Genomic DNA, 18534 nt, shown 5'->3' on the forward strand with positions numbered 1-18534 from the left:
CATATTTGATAATTTATTGGGAATGAAATCTATGTGAATATAGCCTGTTTCTATTTTTTTGATGATTAGACATACGTACTATCTGTAATGAGGGTAAACTTTAAAACAAAATTATCTTGAAATTACTATCAAACATCAGGCCACATTTCTTGGGTGCTTTCAGGAATGGAGATCTTATCCATTCGTCATTTGTTTTTTTAAACATCCATAAACCAAACAAAGAACCACATTAAAACATGCAAAAATAAGTATCTATTTGGTAGTAAGCAACTTTTTAATAGAAATATGTCAGAACAGTCTGTTATAATCTCAGACACACAATTCAGAGCTAATTTTTATTCCTTACCATTTGTGAGTGTATGCACACGGTCATGTAATGGGAATATGTTAGCAGCTCCATAGTGAAGGTTGTAATGCAATTTTGCCTTTATGTATGTGTGTGTATATATTATAATTTTAAAATATTCAGTGTGTGTGTACCATCTGTGTTTACAAGGTACATACACTATGTGCACACATGCTATATAAGAGCTAAGTACTATATACACAAACATAGATTATATATACAAAATACCAACATGGGTTATTACACCTATGAAGACTTAGAATGTTTACATGATCCAACTTGACTACGGTTGCACTCCAATGTGTGTGGGGAGTCCCTTGCAGTGTTAGCCCCAGATACTATACCACCATATCCCTGGCAACCCCAATGTCAAAGTGACATGGTTAGGCTATATTACACTCCAGATATTCCCAGTCGGTAGGTGGTCTGTTGGGGACCATTATCAGATGGCAGAGTTTGGAGCAGCTCCTAGTTTGCTCTAATCTCTACCAGGGTGATGACCAACATAGAACTGATCAGATAACTAAGAGGCTTTAATTGTCTCTCTTCTGGGCCTTCTCTCTTGCTCTTCACTGCAGCCAGGAGATGTGTACAATAGAGAATTTGGCCTCTTGTTTATGGTGAAACATTAGAGGTGAAAATGAGTTTTGATGATCATGTCATGTTGTTCCCTCAACGTTGCGAATGATACCAGCCTTGGCTGATCATCTGCTTTTTCCACAGTGTCTTAATGCTTTCTTCCATGCTGGCTTTATGCATAGAAAGTCCTCTCTGAAGCAGTTTTTAAAGCCACTGCCCTGCTTTTGTAAATTCTTCCATAATGTCTACAGGAAAATACCACCTAAAAATGGCTAAGTAAAAAGCTAGAGGGGTTGCTGATCTATTGTTCATTGTATAATTATCATTATAATTGTATCTTATAATTTTTAATTACTTGAAAACTCCCAGCTATGCACATAGTCTTTATAACTGTGTATTCCTCTCTCTCTTATCGTCCCATTTGTTGTGTCTTGTCTTGAAACAGAAAGCTCACCAACACAGGCTGCCTGTCTTTGTTTGTACAGTGTCTAGCACAAGGGCCCCTGGGCTCTGCTGTAACAGAAATAACAAATAATAGTGAGTGGTCTCATTCTAATTGTTTGCATGGTTAGCTGTGTAAGAGCTAGATACTACTTTTATTAATAGTCTCAAGAATAGTACAGTAGCCAGAATTTGTTGCAGCTCAGGATTTATGTATATTAACAGAGCAGAGAGGTGTAGTGGAAACTTCTGCAATACCTACATGTATCATGCCTTTGTCGAGACCATATTCCATGCTCATAAGAGTGAGGGACTAAAAAGGTCCACAACAAGGTTGGAAAGGAAAGGAAAGGACCTTCTCCAGCTCTGGAGTGACGTGTGTTTATCCTCCAATGAGAGTGCGGTGCCAAACATATGACACTGGAGTACTCGCTCTACAGATGAGCCCATTGAGTTACATTGCTTCCTGCTTTGGGGGGAGCGACTGTGGTTAGTAGGGGCCAGGAAAAAGTATATAAACAAGGACAATGGGTCTGAGGATGAAAAAGTATTTGCAGTTAAAAGGTTAAAAATGCTAAACTTCTTTCAAAGGGGAGGAGGGAAAAAAATCCCTGAGGTGAACCTGTTTTACAAGTTATACCAGTAAAAAGTTTTTTAAAGAGAGAGAAGGAAAATGAACCTGTAGAAGCCATATCAGTTGAAGCTTTTCAAAAGCTGAGTTTCTCGTGTAACTTTAGAGTACAATCTGAGACATGTGGCACTGTAGGATTTTTCTTTAACTAATCACGTACATTGTTAGACAGGGGGCAGTCAGAGGGGCAGATAGCAATGCCTAGCATTTTAATTAGTGTTTTCTGAAGAACAATTTAATCCATTTGCAAATGAAGTTAGATTTCTTTTAATTTAAAAAAAAAACCTGTTGGTGTGCAATTCAGAATAACTACAAAATAGGGTTGCTTCTTTTAAAAAATGTACAGTTGAAGCAAAGTGGTAGGTCTGAACCTGACAGGTAACTTTGGCAGCATGCAGGCAGGTGGGGTTAAGGTAACTATGGATATTTATGATGTCATGCTTGCAAGAGCATGTCAGGACAGCTAATTTAACATGTAGTTGTTTAAAAACTCTTATAGGCTAGAAGTAGGTTTTATGCAAATGACAGAGTTTTGCTGCAAAAGGGCAAAAGAAAACACGGCAGAGACATGGAGGGCATTTTACCTGACAACCGTAAAGGATTACAACAGAATTCATTCTAAACTAAAACTTTTGGGACTAAAGAAAAAGGATTCCATAACTTATCTCCCGCCTCACCTGTGGAATTCTAGGTTTAGGTAAATATAACTCTCTTTTTTTCCCCTTTGCACTTATTGTAAAAACATTTTTGAAATGCCGAAGTCTGCTTTAGTGCATTGTTCTTCTTGGCAGCAGATCTGAATCAATAGACTGAGCTTTCTGGCATGGCATATTCTTTTCTTTTCTTTTCTTTTCTTTTCTTTTCTTTTCTTTTCTTTTCTTTTCTTAAAACAAGCTCTTTTTTGAATGAAGTGAGAATTCTAAATAATTTGAAAGGCAATGTAATGCATTATGCTGATTATATGAATAATGCTGCAAAAATGTTCTAGGTAGTGTTTTGGAGGAGAAACCAAGAACAGAGACACTTTATTTATTTGTAGATTATTGCCAGATGTGTCTCCTTTAACTGCTAAAACAAGACATTAAAATTATAACTACATTTATTCCAGCATTTCAAATATGCAGAATGCAGAAGCATTTATTTTAGTAGATTATAGAATCAGTCAGTGAAATACTTTTTATAAATATATGCACTGATATTGCAACATAATTTGTGAGTGTGATTTTTAAAAAAAGGCTCATCTTGGATAAACGCAGATCTGGTAGGAAGTAGACAACAGTGTTTGGGGCGGAAATCCAACAGCACAAGTAAACTCTACTTTATCTCTGTGGTTTTGGGGATAAAACCAGGCTGTTGAATTTTCTACTTTGTTTTAAGAAAGAAAAAAAAAATCTCTTTGTGCTTAGCTGTAACCACTATTGTGTTTACATCAATCAGCAAGTTACACCAAGTAAACAATTATAATCAGGGAAAGGTTCCCTCATTGACACTGCTGTAATAAAATTACTTGAAGCAGCCTTACATCTACAAGATTAGCTTAAAGGTAGGAAAGGGTGGGGTTTGAGTAATTAATATCCAAGCATAGATATTTGAAACCAGAAAGATCATAGGTTCAGTCTAAAAACACCTGTGAAATGTAAGCTCAGGATAGAAACTTGATCAGTTCAATGTAAACCCTCAGTAGGATTTAGCAAATGAGCAGGCTGCACAATGTTTTAAACACTTTATCTAATTCCAGCTGAAAAACCAGTGTATAAGAACGCTTGACATTCTGCATTACTTGATCATGCAAGTTAAAATAAACTTGCCGTTAACAAATATTGATTACCAAAGTAAGTAGGGATGAGTCTGAGAGGAGTAAAAAAGGGAAGAGATCTCTTTAACTGCATGTATACTTATATACATTAGTTCATGACACAGCTGTTTTGTTTTTCATTCAGTAAAATCTTTAGAAATAGTTATTAATGGGATATTATTGAATTAATTTGCAGCCTACACATTTTTTAACCTCTGGTGTTAGTTTTTAAAATATGTACTATTGAACAATATGTCAAATGAATTAGTATATTTGCATTAATTACACTGATGCTGGTTGATGATGTGGAAAGGGTATGGAAAAAAATGATTCAGCGCTGCTCATGCTATGTAAATAGATTTTTGGTCTGAACTGATATGTAGAAAAGTAGCATTTGATTATAACATAAATACTGTGGGTGTTAAGAATAAATGTTTTTAATTGGGATGTATAACAGCTGCATTTTCTAGCATTTTTTCTTGTCTGACAGATTTTGATGTAGCTGATTATTATTTTTTGTTTAACCAAAAAAAGCCTACTAATTTATATCTTAGTTATAGTTGCAGTTTTGGTCTTTTTAAGCTTGCCCAGCATGGAGTACCTACTGTGGTAAAGAAGTCTGACAGTTTGATCCCTCTTAGGGTATGTCTACACTGCACACTAAGCCTGGGGTCTGACTCAGATTTGAGCCTAAGTCCCGCTTCTGTCCACACACACATCAGTCTGACTTCGGTCAGCGAGCACTCAGGACCCGAGTCCTAGAACTCTGCAAGGCGAGGGAAGGGGAGGCGAGAGCTGAGTCCCACTCTGACTTGAGACCAATGTCTGTCATTTTGCAGTGTGGCTGCCGCTCAGGTCACAGACTCAAGTTAGAAGGTCTGTGTAGTGCAGTATGGATATGTTAGCACATCTGTGAGATCTGGGTCCAGCAATTGTAAGCCCAGGTTTACAGTGTAATGTGGATGCTTAAGTGCAGGCTAGTAAATACCCAGTCCATAATCCTGGGTTCCACAGACCTGGGTCTACAGTGCAGTAGACATTAGAGGCTGGGCTGTCATGAGATCTCCACCAATGCCTACCTCCTAACACCACCTTGAGATGTGGGTGGAGCACTTTCAAAGCATCGAGATTGTTTCCACTCACATATTTCTGAGAGGAGCAGCATTATGTTGCACAATACATTTCCACACACTAAAAGGGATAATGCAGAGATCAGTCAGTCCTACCCCCTCTGGCCAATGTATGACCCTATGAACTCACAGAGCCACAAACTTGTGGAGGAAGCTTCCACTCGTTTCAGGAGAAAAGATGGAATCCATGCAGCTTCTGCACATCTCCCTTTGTCCCATATGTACAAATCATTAATATGAACAAAGCATTATTTTCTTCGTGTCGTGAAGTGGATTTACTGTGTATTGATGGGTTAAAATGTTGAATATGATGCATGAGTGGAAAGTGTTTTAATTTCACTCATACTGTAAAAGTAAGAGACTGAAGTAGTGAGCAAATGTACACTGCTCTATAACATGTTAAACTATTAGCAATAAAATCATGAGTGGTATAAGTGGAGTTTAACTGATGTAGAAATAGCTTCTGCCGCATAATATTTATACCATGTGGTTTCTTTATATTTATCAGTTGAAAGTGATAAAGTAATTGTTCCTTTTTTTAAAGCAGGAAAAAGTATTAATAAAGTTGTTTCCCCTCAAAGTAAATCATACTGTAAAACAGTTTAATTTCTCTTTAGGTTTGTATGGCAAACAAGAAGTAGCCCTGAAAAGAATAAAAAGAGCGATAACAGGAAGGACTTTTTATGCTAGAAGCATTCAACTTCACTGTGAGCTACTTGTTGAACAAGCAGCCTCAGCTATTTAAAAGGAGGCTGTTTGATGTTTTGCATTTGCAATTAACCTTTAAAAAAAACAAACTCTTGTTCTTTACCTATCTAGAACAGCCATTCTCAACCTGTGTTCTGTGGACCCCGTCTAAGGGGTCTGAGAAAGTCTTAGACTGAAAACTGTCTGAACAGAATTCAACTGTATATTCAGATGTGATTTTTAGGGGTCTGCAAATGAAAAAAGGTTGAGAACCACGGATCTAGAACATGGCAGCCAACACTGGACAGCTTTTAGCACAGTCATATATGGGGAAAAATAGGGAACCCGCTTTAAATTAAATTGAAATGCATGGGATACAAAACCTTTTTGAGCTAGTAGGTGGAAAGTTGACTATATTGAAAAAGGTAAAGTCTTTACTGATTAGGACCATTGTCTGTATCTTTGATTCTGATCCTGCAAACACTTATGCATGTGCGTAACTTGTACCCGAGTAGTCCCGTTAGCCTTACACTGGGGACCTTTTTGTTAATGCTCTTCTCATATGATCACATGGGAGTGGGACATGTATTCGTATCAGTCATTAGCAAAGTAAACATACCTCACACATCTTCTGACTATTATTGTATAACAACATTTTTCATTTGTTTTTCTAAACAAAGGCAGGTTGAGTTGGACTCACCAGAGCATCCAGCTCAATTTTACCCTAATCCCTGTGATGTAAAAAACCTTTTCAGAGCTGTGTTTAGGACAGCGAAAGTAAACAACTCAAGCAAATCTCATGTGAAAGAGCATTTTCAGTTTCCTTTCTCTTCTCATGAATAGGCTAGCTGAAACAACACTACTGTTAAACATTGCATTCATCACCTACTGGGGCAATCGTAGCCTCTCCAGTACTATGTGTTCTAGCATTTACTCTCTCAGATTTAAGAGCATGGCTTGATTGATTGCACCAATACAGAATTGGAAATGAAGTGAGTTTTTGCATCTTAGCACACCAAACAAACAAAGGCATTGTGCTTTGATGTGGGTGCTCTTTGAGGGGAGGTAGTGATACCGTTTGTTTGCACCATTGGGCAAGTACCTTCCATACCTCTGCATTTTGTGTGGTCTCCCTCCTGAAAGACCCGAGGGACCCCATTCAGTCAGCAAAAACCTATTCTCCTAGTAATCACTGAGCAAACACACATTAGTTAACTGTAGTTTTGAAAGGTTTTCACTGCCTGGCTGATGTACTGCCACTGAGTCTTCAAGGTTTGGGGGGTTTGTTTTAAAGAATCTTTTAAAGAATACTTGAACACAGGAATTGCCATATTGGATCCAATCCAAGATCCATTTACCCAAATGTTCTGTATGTGACAGTGGCTAGTACCAGGTGCTTCAGAGGAAGCCATGAAAACACCAGAGTAGGCAGATGGAATACTCTCCCCCACATTAGTTATCATAATCTCTCATAGTCAGGGGTGGCTCTACCAATTTTGCCGCCCCAAGCAGTCTCTGCTGAATTGCCGCCACCCCCGGAACAGCGGCGGAGCTGCCGCTGAATTGCCGCCATGGGACATGGGCTGCCACCCCATTCTGAATGTCGCCCCAAGCATCTGCTTGGAAAGCTAGTGCCTGGAGCCGGCCCTGCTCATAGTTAGAAACTGGCTTAAACCCCGAAGCCATAAAGTTTAATATTCCTTCCAAAAATGTATCATTATTCATTATGACAACTCTGGATTTTCTTGGTTCACATATAAATGTCCAATCCCTTTTTGAATCTTGTTCAGTTCTTGATCTCAACAACTTCTTATGGCAGCAAGTTCCATAGTATTATTACATGTTGAGTGTAAAAGTATTTCCTTTTAATAGTTTTGAATTTCTCACATTTTAATTTGACTGTCCCCTTGTTCTTGTGCTATTAGACAGGAGAACAGAAGTTCTTGATCTACCTTCTCTATTATCATTCATTATTTTATATACTTCTATCTTGTCTCCTCTTATGCATCTCTTTTCTAAAATAAACTATCCCAGTCTTTTCAGTCTCTCTTCATATGAGCGTTTTTCCCACCGCTGATCATTCTTGTTGCTCTTTGCAGAAACCCCTCTAGCTCTGCAATATACTTTTAGAGATTGGGTGACAAGTACTGCACACACTATTCCTGATGAGGCCGCACCACTGATTTATATAAGGACATAATATAAGTTTCTGTAGTATTCTCTATCCTGTCTTTCATGCATCCTAACATCTTGTTAGTCTTTATGACTGCAATTATACATTGAGCAGAAGTCTGTATTGAGCTGTTTACAGTAAGCCAGGTTCTTCTTCAAGTGCTTGTTCACGTCCATTCCACATTAGGTGCGTGCACGCTGCGTGCACGAGCGTCGGAAACTTTTTCCCTTCGCGGCTCCCGGCGGGCCCCCCAAGTGGCGCCATTGCGTCCCGCATATACACCCCCGCTGGCCCAACCCCCTCCAGTTCCTTCTTTCCATCCAGGATGGTGTTGAAACAACCTCTTTCTGCGGGGCATCCCGCAGGCCCACGGCTTCACAGCTTGTGCCACGTGCCGCAAACCTATGCCAGTTAGTGACCTTCATGACTTGTGTCTACATTGCCTGGGGGACAGACATCAAATTGAAAGGTGTAGGATTTGCAAGGCGTTCAAGCCAAGGACAAGGAAAGAAAGAGACTTTCGCCTAAAGCAACTGTTGATGGAGGCCGCATTGCAGCTGCCGGGCCTGGAACGCTCAACGCCGGCTCAGCCTTCCTCAGTGCGTAGTGCCCCAGAGCCGACGGGAGACCCAGCACCAGTGAAGCACCGTAAACTGTCGGCCCCAGAGCGCCAGGCTAGGCCCCGGCACCGATCGTCCTCCCCGGTGCGGCCCCTGGCGCAGCCTAAAGGAAGGTGTGAGGGGTCGTTCCCCTCACAGGAGGCTCGTGCCTCCCAAGGCACCGAGCACCGACAAGAGTGGGAAAGCCGCGGTACCGGCACTGACACAGGCAGTACTGGTGGCACAAGCCCCACCGAGCCCAGACCTAAGTGAGCTCAGTGTGGACGATGGGCTCAAGGACATAACGGATCAGCCCTCTACGCCTGGCACCTTTGAGACCGCAAAGGTCCTCATTGAGCTGTCGGCGGCGAGCCCCCTTCGGTATGGGGCACCCATGCCTCGGGCGCCGTTGAGGGGTAAGCCAGCAATGGTGTGCCGCGTGTCCTGGCAACGCTTTTGGAGTTGGTCCCGGTCTAGCTCAGACTCCGCAGACTCGCATTTGCCAGCGGTCCAGAAGGAGGCTGCGGCACCAGCAGCAGGTTGACGCGAAGATGCGCCAGGAAGGGCGCACCACTCTCCGGCACTGCCCAGAGACTGGCACCAGGAGGAGTTGAGACGGCCCTCGCCAGAGGTCTACCACAGACGGTCCCGGTCCAGGGAATGCCGGCACCGGTCCCGGTCCTGGTCCCAGGGGTTCCGGTACTACTCCCGGTCCTGCTCAGCCAGGAGCCGCTCATTTTTCCGCCGGCGCAGATTGTTGGCGCCGCCATGGCCTTCGCGATCGGTGTCGCCACCGTGTGGCACCGGCTCCGGCCGCTATAGCTACCCGCACTAGCGCTCAGACAGCATGGACCCTCAGGGGAGCTGGCAACCTCAATGGGGGCTGCCAGGCCTTTGGTCCTTCTGGATCCCCTGGGCCTATCGGGAGCGCCAAGGGGCCCTGTCCAGGGCAAGTTACTTGGTGCAGTGGTCCCAGTCCTTGCACCGATGCCAGACGGTGCTGGAGGCAACAGTATCCAGGCCTCCAGCATCCCCCCAGCTTAGACCAGAGAGTCCGGCACCGAGCCTGGTGCCGTCCCATGGACTCCCACCCCGGCCTGAGCCAGGGGCCCCTGCCATGGGAGATGGGGATCAGAAGGACCAACCAGAGGGGGTCGAGCAGCAGCTAATCTCCTCTTCTTCCCCCAGTGAGGTGGTGGCGGGTACAGAGGTATCCGGCTCTCCACCAATAGACCATAGAGCCCACCAGGAAATGCTGTGCAGAGTTGCCCAAAATTTGGGGTTGCAGGCCGAGGAGATGGTTGAGCAGGAGGACCCCATGGTGGACATTTTGACCCCCAAAGGGTCATCCAGAATAGCGTTTCCGCTCATTAAGACCATTCAGTCTAACTATAAGGCTATATGGCAGACCCTGGCCTCCAGCACTCCAATGGCTAAAGGAGTGGAGCGTAAATACTTTGCCCCATCTAAGGGCTATGAGTTCCTATTTTGCCACCCAAGTCCATGCTCCCTAGGGATTTCGGCGGTGAACAAAAGGGAGCGCCATGGACAGCAGGCCCTGGCCCCTAAGGCCAAGGAGGTGAAACACCTGGACCTTTTTGGTAGAAAAGTGTACTCATCTGGGGGCCTTCAGTTGAGGATTGCTAACCAGCAGGCCATCCTCAACAGGCACAATTTCAACTCCTGGGGCGGCGGTAGGGAAGTTTAAGGACAACCTCCTGCAAGGTTCCCAACAGGAGTTCACGGCAGTAGCCAAGACTTCTCTCCAGGCCTCCTTGGATTCGGCAGATGCGGCAGCTAGAACAGTCGTGTCAGGGGTGGTCATGAGGGGCTCAGCGTGGCTCCAGGAGTCAGGCCTGCCACCCAAGGTCCAGAATACGCTCCAGGACTTCCCCTTCGAAGGGTCCGAGCTCTTCTCGGATCAGACAGATGCGAGGCTGTATAGCCTCAAGGACTCATGGGCTACGCTCAAGTCACTGGGTATACACACCCCGGTGACCCAGAGGAAGCTCTTTAAGCTGCAGTGCCCACCACCCCTGCCCCCAACGCCAGTACCAGCCTTGCCATAGGCATAAGCCTTACCATAGGCGAGGCAGGGATAACAGGCGACGACGTAACAACAATAATAACAATAATGCGCCGGGCCAGAACCAAGGCCAGCACAAACCCCAGCCGGGCACTAAGCCAGGCTTTTGAAGGTGCGCTCGAGCACAGCGTACCAGACCAATCACCGGATCTGTCCCTTTTGTTTCCTGAACTGCCTGTCCTGTTTCTCCCATGCATGGTCCACCATTACGTTGGACTTTGGGTCTTACGCATGGTGCGGAATGGGTACTCGCTGCAGTTCGCCTCCCTTCCCCACCACTCCCCTTCCCCATCCCTCTTCAGGGACCCCTCTCACGAGCATCTCCTAGAAGAGGAAGTCCTCTTGCTGCTGTGGGTGGGGGCGGTAGAGGTGTTGCCTCACGGCCTAAGGGGAAAAGGGTTCTACTCCCGGTACTTCCTCATCCCCAGGGCCAAAGGGGGCCTTCGCCCAATCCTAGACCTGTGCGTGCTCAACAAATTCCTGGTGAAGGCCCAGTTCCGCATGGTCTCTCTGGGCACCATCAACCCTTCCCTGGATCCGGGGGACTGGTATGCCGCCCTCGACATGAAGGACGTATCATTTTCCAGGCACATCAGCGGTTCCTACACTTCACCGTGGGCCGAAAACATTATCAGTTTGCGGTTCTCCTGTTTGGTCTAGCCGCGGCCCCAAGGGTGTTCATGAAGTGCATGGCAGTGGTGGCGGCCTTCTTACAGAGAATCCGGGCGTACCTGTACCTTGACAACTGGCTCCTGGTGGGCCGATCCAAGGCGGAGGTGCGGGGCCATGTGGAGGTGGCCCTGAAATTGTTCCGCGAGCTGGGGCTCCTGGTCAGCATCCCCAAGTCCACGCTCGTACTCAAGCAGAGAGTGGAATTCATAGGGGCGGTCCTGGATGCGCTGCAGGCCAGGGCAAGCCTTCAAGTATCCTGATTCTGGGCTATCCAACAAGAAGTGGCCTCCCTGCGCCAGTTTCCAACAGCAACGGCCAGGTGCTGCCTGCAGCTGCTGGGCCACATGGCAGCATGCACACACGTGGTCAGGCATGCCAGACTGAGACTCAGGTCTCAGCAGGCATGGCTCGCTCGGGTGTACCGCCCAGGCAGGGACCCCCTGGACTTGGTAGTGACAGCCCCAAGGGATGTGCTGGACTCCCTGTTGTGGTGGCAGTCCCAGCCTGTCATTTGCAAAGGCATCCCCTTTGCTGCCCACTTCCAGACCTGACGCTGGTGATGGACATGTCAGACCATGGATGGGGGGCTCACCTGGGGGACCTCATGACGCAGGGGTTGTGGTCCGAGGCAGAGCGGTCGCTCCATATCAACGTGAAGGAGCTCAGGGCGGTTCGTCTCGCCTGCCAGACCTTTCACGCCACTCTGAGTGGTCACAGCGTGACAGTTCTGGCAGACAACACTACTGCCATGTTTTATATAAACAAGCAGGGTGGAGCTCGTTCCTCACCACTCTGTCGTGAAGCTCTCCTCCTCTGGGACCTTTGCATAGCCCATGCGATTCACCTCGAGGCGTCCTATGCCCCTGGGGCGCGGAATGAGCTGGCGGACTCCCTAAGCAGGTTGTACAGCATGCACGAGTGGACACTCAGGGCGGACATTGTGCTTTCACTCTTCTGCAGGTGGGGGTTTCCCCGGGTAGATCTGTTTTGCCACCAGGGCCAACGCCCAGTGCCCGCGGTTCTGCTCGTTCCAGGGCCGCAGCCCGAGCTCATTGGTGGACGCGTTTGCGATCCTGTGGAGAGGGGGCTTAATGTATGCCTTCCCCCCGCTCTCCTTGGTGCATAAGGTCCTGCTCAAGGTATGCAGGCACAAGGTGGCGGTGATCCTCATCGCCCCAGCCTGCGGCTGCCAACACTGGTACACATTGCTCCTAGAGCTGTTGGTGGACACCCCAGTAGTCCTGCCCCTACACTGGGACCTCATTACACAGGACGGCGGGCAGCTTCTCCACCCCGACCTGCAGTCACTGCACCTGATGGCTAAACACCCTGGAGAGCCAGTGCTCCCTTCCTGTGCAGCAGATTCTGCTTGGCAGTAGAAAGCCCTCTATCAGGGTGGCCTATATGGCCAAGAGGAAAAGGTTCTCGTGTTGGTGTGAACCCTGACAGGTGCGGCCGGGCCAGGCCCCTGTGCAGGCCATTCTGGAGTACCTCCTGTACCTCAAGCAGCAAGGGCTAGCCCCGTCCTCACTCAGAGTGCACCTGGCGGCCATCTCCGCCTTCCATCCAGGGTTCTTGAGGGGCTCGGTGTTTTCTCACCCAATGGTGGGGCAGTTCCTTAAAGGGTTGGAGAGGGTGTTCCCGTACTACCGCCCCCCAGTCCCTCCATGGAACCTTAATCTGGTCCTTTCTAAACTCATGGGACCCCCTTTCAAGCCCCTCGCTATCTGTTCTCTCCTCCACCTTTCCTGGAAGGTGGCGTTTCTGGTTGCCATTACTTCGGCCAGAAGGGTATCCGAACTGAGGGCCCTCAGCTCTGAGCCACCATACACATATTTCACAAGGACAAGGTGCAGCTCTGGCCGCACCCCAAGTTCCTCCCTAAGGTGGTGTCCCAATTCCATCTCGGCCAGGACATTTGTCTGCTGGTCTTCTTCCCAAAACCCCATACGGACCTTGGATGTGCATCGAGTGCTGGCGTTCTATTTGGAGCGCACCAAGCCCTTTCGCAAATCCACACAGCTGTTTGTGGCTGCAGCCGAGAGGTTAAAAGGCCTCCCAGTGTCAGCGCAGTGGATTTCATCTTGGATTAGAAGCTGCATCTGGGCGTGCTATGAACTCACAGGTGTTCCGGCCCCGGCGGTCACGGCCCACTCAACCAGGGCGCAGGCGACTTCCACAGCGTTCCTGACACAGGTCCCGATCCAGGATATCTGCAGAGCAGCCACCTGGTCCTCGGTGCACACCTTCATGACCCACTATGCGATCACCAGCAGGCCAGAGAGGATGCGGCAGTTGGCAGAGCAGTCCTCTGAGCAGTTGTTTTGTGACTCCTACACTCCTCCAGAGGTAAGCTTGTAATTCACCTAATGTAGAATGAACAAGCACTCGAAGATGAAAAAATGGTTACTTACTTTCTCATAACTGTTGTTCTTTGAGATGTGTTGTTCACGTCCATTCCACCACCCACCCTCCTACCCCTCTGTCGAAGTCGCCGACAAGAAGGAACTGGAGGGGGTCGGGCCGGTGGCGTATATATGCGGGGCGCAGTGGCGTCACTCGGGGGGAAAAAGGGAAAAAGTTTCCGATGCTAGTGCACGCGGTACGCACACACCTAATGTGGAATGGACGTGAACAACACATCTCGAAGAACAACAGAGAAAGTAAGTAACCATTTTTTTCTTTCTTGACTTGAAACAGTTAATTTAGAGCCCTGTAAGTTGTATAAGTAATTTAAATATTTCTCTCAGATGTTCATAACTTTGCATTTATCTATGCTGAATTTCTTTTGCAATTTTGTTGCCCATTCACTTAGGTTGTTTAGGTGTCTCTGAAGTTCCTCGGAGTCCTCTCTGATCATAACTAACCACAATAACTTTGTCACCTGCAAATTTTGCTTTCCTATTCACCATTTCCAGATAATTAATAAAGATATTAAACCACATGTGACCTAGTACAGAACCTTGAAGCACCCCACTGCAAACCTTTTGCCATAATGAAAATTGGCCATTTCATCCTATTCTTTGCTTTCAGTCTCCTAGCTAGTTTCTTATCCTTGAACATTCAAGATTCCTTCTATTATGTTAGATATAATTTGTATGTGTTTATCAGTAGCATTAGACCTGATTCTTTAGAATTTGAAATTACTAGCCTATCTCATTTTTTGTGTTCATATTTAGATTAAATAATCTAAACCTCTAGGGTAGGAGTGGACAAACTTTTTGGCCCAAGGGCCACATCTGGGTATGGAAATTGTATGGCTGGCCATGAATGCTCACGAAATTGGGGGTTGGTGTGCAGGAGGGGGTGAGGGATCTGGGGTGGGTCCAGAAATGAGGAGTTCAGTGTGCAGGAAGGGCCTCTGGGCTGGGGAAGAGGGTTGAGGTGTGGGGCGGGGTGAGGGCTCTGGCTGGGGGTGCGGTCTCTGGGGTGGGGCTGAAGATGAGGGTTTGAGTGCAGGAGGGGGCTCTGGGCTGGGACCAAGGGGTTCGGAAGGCATGAGGTGGATCGGGGTTGGGGCATGGGAGGGGTTCAGGGGTGCAGGCGCCTGGCTGGGCTTACCTCAAGCAGCTCCCAGAAGCAGCAGCATTTCCCCCTTCAGCCCCTTACGTGGAGGTGTGGCCATGCAGCTCTGCATGCTGCCTCGTCCGCAGGCGCCGCCCCTGCAGCTCCCATTGGCTGTGGTTCCCGGCCAATGGGGGCTGTGGGGGCAGAGCTTGGGGTGGGGGCAGTGTGCGGAGTCCCTTGGCTGCCCCTACATGTAGGAGCCAGAGGAGGGACATGCCATTGCTTCCAGGAGCCACGTGGAGCCACGGTACTCGTGGAGCAGGGCAAGCACTGGCTATCTTCCCCAGCGGGAGCTCGAGGGCCAGATTAAAATGTCTGAAGGGCCGGATGCAGCCCCCGGGCCATAGTTTGCCACCCCTGCTCTAGGGTATGGCACCTGTGCTGCAAGTGGTATGTAGTGATTTAATAGAAGGGAAAATGTTTTCTCTTTTCATCCCAGCTTCTAACTTAAAACATTACTTCATTCCACTTGGTAGCATTTAAACATGGGGCTTGTCCACATGGTCAAGTAGCGCACAGCCAGCTAGGCTGTGAATGTACAACACTCTCCTCTGCTGTTGTTTGCAACAGCAATAGTCAAAGTGCACTACAGAACTTCTAGTGCATGGTAGCATCCTTCTCATGGTAACTTAGACCTGGTCTACACTATGGGGGGGGATCGATCTAAGATATGCAACTTCAGCTACAAGAATAGCGTAGCTGAAGTTGACGCGTCTTAGATCGACTTAGAATCACTTACTTTGCGTCCTCGCTGCATGGGATTGGCAGCCACCGCTCCCCCATCAACTCCGCTTCCGCCTCTTGCCCTGGTGGAGTTCCGAAGTCGACAGCAGAGTGATCGGGATCGATTTATCGCGTCTATACTAGATGCGATAAATCAATCCCCGATAAATCGATCACTACCCGCCGATCCGGGTGGTAGTGTAGACGTGGCCTTAGTGCACATCTGGCTAGTGCTGTAACTTTACACCCCAGCTTGCCGCGCACTATCTGACCATGTAGACAAGCCCATGGAGTGAACCACAAAAGAGAGTGTGAAAGGAAAGTAACTGGGAGAAGCACAGAAGTATTGAGGGAAAACAAGTCAGAAAAGGCAAGTCTGGAAGCATGTGTTGGGGCGCTAGCTCATGGGTAATGACCATATAGAGCTTTTAATCTCTCCACTGCTAGCTCAAGTACAGTCTAAGTTGGAAATGAAAGTTATTGCTGTGCATCTGATGGCTATTTGGTTGTCTATTATATGGGAAATGAGTAGAGATGGTCAAATATGGCAGTTAATTCCTCTGAAAAATTTAAAAGGAAACAAAAACATTTTGTTTCCTTTGACATTTTTCACAGTATTTTTGTTAAAAAAAAAAAAATTTCATTTTGTTTCAGTTCAGAATATAAATGCTCATTTCGATTCACTTTAATTCCAATCAAAATGAAAATATTTCACTTTGGAAGTCCTCTCCTTTCCTCTCATTTTGTGACTAGAAAGGGGGAAAATAAGAAAAGGATAGAGGGACAACAAAGCAATACAATTGTCACTTTGAATAGAAACAAATGTTTTGTTTTTTGATAAAATACTGGAAAATTTTGAATAATAAAAAAAAAGTTCCACATACTTTGAAAAGCTATTTGATGCCCAAAATAAAAATATACTTCCTGACAAACATTTTGATCAGCTCTAGAAATGAGTTGGGTAGTGAGCGGTTCACATTGCTCAAAGGCAATGTCCATAAGCAATGGGGCAAGGAAAAGCCCTACTGAGGCTCCCTGCCCACACTGAAGGCCAAGCCTAGTAAGGATGCCCCCTCCTGCAAAGGGTCTTCTTCCAGGACACCACGCCTTCTTTCCTGCCCAAGCAGAGGAGAATCTCCTGGCATTGGAGTTATCCTCTAGGAATAGCAGAGACTCTTTTGAGGAACATCTGAAAGGAACAACACTAGTAGGACAGAAAGGCTCAGCGGTGGTTTCTTGCTCCCTTCTCCTGATCTTCATGATCCCTGGACACCTGAGATGTCAGCAGACAAATGTAACCAATTTATGTGAACAGGGGTGTGTGGGAGGTTTCTCTGTAAAATTTCCTGGGGAGGCTACGCTCACTAGTACGAAGGCTGTTTCCACTGTCTAGTCTATTGAATCTAGTACTGGACTTCTCCTCCTGGAGAGACACCATGAGGTTCCAGTGGACTTTTGTCTACCACTTAAAGCCTAAGGACTAATTAGTCCTCGTTAGTATAGTGGTAAGTATCCCCACCTGTCTTATAGATAGGCTTATAAACACTAAGGTCAGAAGGGACCATTCTGATCATCTAGTCCGACCTCCTGCACAGCGCAGGCCACAGAATCTCACCCACCCACTCCTACGAAAAACCTCACCTATGTCTGAGCTATTGAAGTCCTCAAATCGTGGTTTAAAGACTTCAAGGAGCAGAGAAGCCTCCCTCAAGTGACCCGTGCCCCATGCTACAGAGGAAGGCGAAAAACCTCCAGGGCCTCTCCAATCTGCCCTGGAGGAAAATTCCTTCCTGACCCCAGATATGGCAATCAGCTAATCCCTGAGCTTATGGGCAAGATTCACCAGCCAGATACTACAGAAAATTCTTTCCTTGTTAACTCAGATCCCATCCATCTAATATCCCAACTCAGATCCCATCCATCTAATATCCCATCTCAGGGGATTAGTCCTATTTACCCTCAATATTTAAAGATCAATTACTTACCAAAATCCCATTATCCCATCATACCATCTCCTCCATAAACTTATCAAGTAGAATCTTAAAACCAGATAGATCTTTTGCCCCCACTGCTTCCCTTGGAAGGCTATTCCAAAACTTCACTCCTCTGATGGTTAGAAACCTTTGTCTAATTTCAAGTCTAAACTTCCTGGTGGCCATTTTTTCTTGTGTCCACATTGGTGCTGTCACGTGGGAGACCCGGGGTTCAATTCCCTGACAGGGAGGCCGCAACATTTAGGGGGAGGGATAGCTCAGTGGTTTGAGCATTGGTCTGCTAAACCCAGGGTTGTGAATTCAATCCTTGAAGGGGCCATTTAGGGTTCTGGGGCAAAAAATGGGGGATTGGTCCTGCTTTGAGCAGGGGGTTGGATTAGATGACCTCCTGAAGTCCCTTCCAATCCTGATATTCTATGACTGCTACTCAGAAGACTGTACCCCTGCTTAGAGTTAAGTGGATGGAGTCCCTATGAAGGAGGCATCTATCTACCTGTCATACTTGTAACATGTCAGTCACCATAGCATCTAGGCGCTGATAATAAAATGGTTGAAGCTCAGTATTTCAAAGGAATGATGACTTGACTGAAATTCTGTGGCTTTCTTCATGTACTTCCTGCCAACTAATAACCAGAATGTCCTTCCAGCTCACAGCTATTTTGTGGACATGCTGGTGCTAGTGTGTAAAGTCTAATAATATACCGTGAGGGTTGGGCATGTGTGCACGCCCTGAGTTGTTTTTTTTTTTTCTCGGTCCTTGCAAACATTATTTTTCAACTCCATTTATTCTTGCCTACCCCTGTTTTTTTTGTTCTACATAATGTCATACATCAGTCTGTTGTAATTAGTAATAATAAAATTACTTTCAGAAGGAACAAATATTTGACTTTGATTAGAATGAGTAAAAATAAGTGCCACTTATGTTTCATGGACTGAATAAATACATAATTGGATGACATAAGAAGGTTGATTTAAATAACACTCATTTTGTATTGTTCAATTCCTTAGCTGGAATGTGAAGAAATGACATGTTTAAAATTATATAATTTAAACACCTCCATTAAGGAGTGTGTAACTGTAGCACAAAGACAGAGGTAATGTTTACTGTAGA

At 46.2% G+C, this 18534-nt stretch overlaps 1 protein-coding gene across 19 annotated transcripts in view; it reads left to right on the forward strand.

Moving 5' to 3' along the window:
• Nucleotides 1–18534, forward strand: part of KIAA1217 (KIAA1217 ortholog) — a 528161-nt gene that overhangs the window by 277179 nt on the left and 232448 nt on the right. Inside the window, exon 1 of one of the 19 annotated variants that reach the window (XM_038392051.2) lies at nucleotides 2246–2694. The exons of the other annotated variants lie outside the window; for them this stretch is intronic. The gene's annotated coding sequence lies outside the window, so the exon portion shown is untranslated. Of the gene's footprint in view, nucleotides 1–2245; nucleotides 2695–18534 lie in introns of those variants that run through there. 19 annotated transcript variants of the gene reach the window in all.

Source organism: Dermochelys coriacea, chromosome 2, assembly GCF_009764565.3.
Source record: "Dermochelys coriacea isolate rDerCor1 chromosome 2, rDerCor1.pri.v4, whole genome shotgun sequence".
NCBI classification, from domain to species: Eukaryota; Metazoa; Chordata; order Testudines; family Dermochelyidae; genus Dermochelys; species Dermochelys coriacea.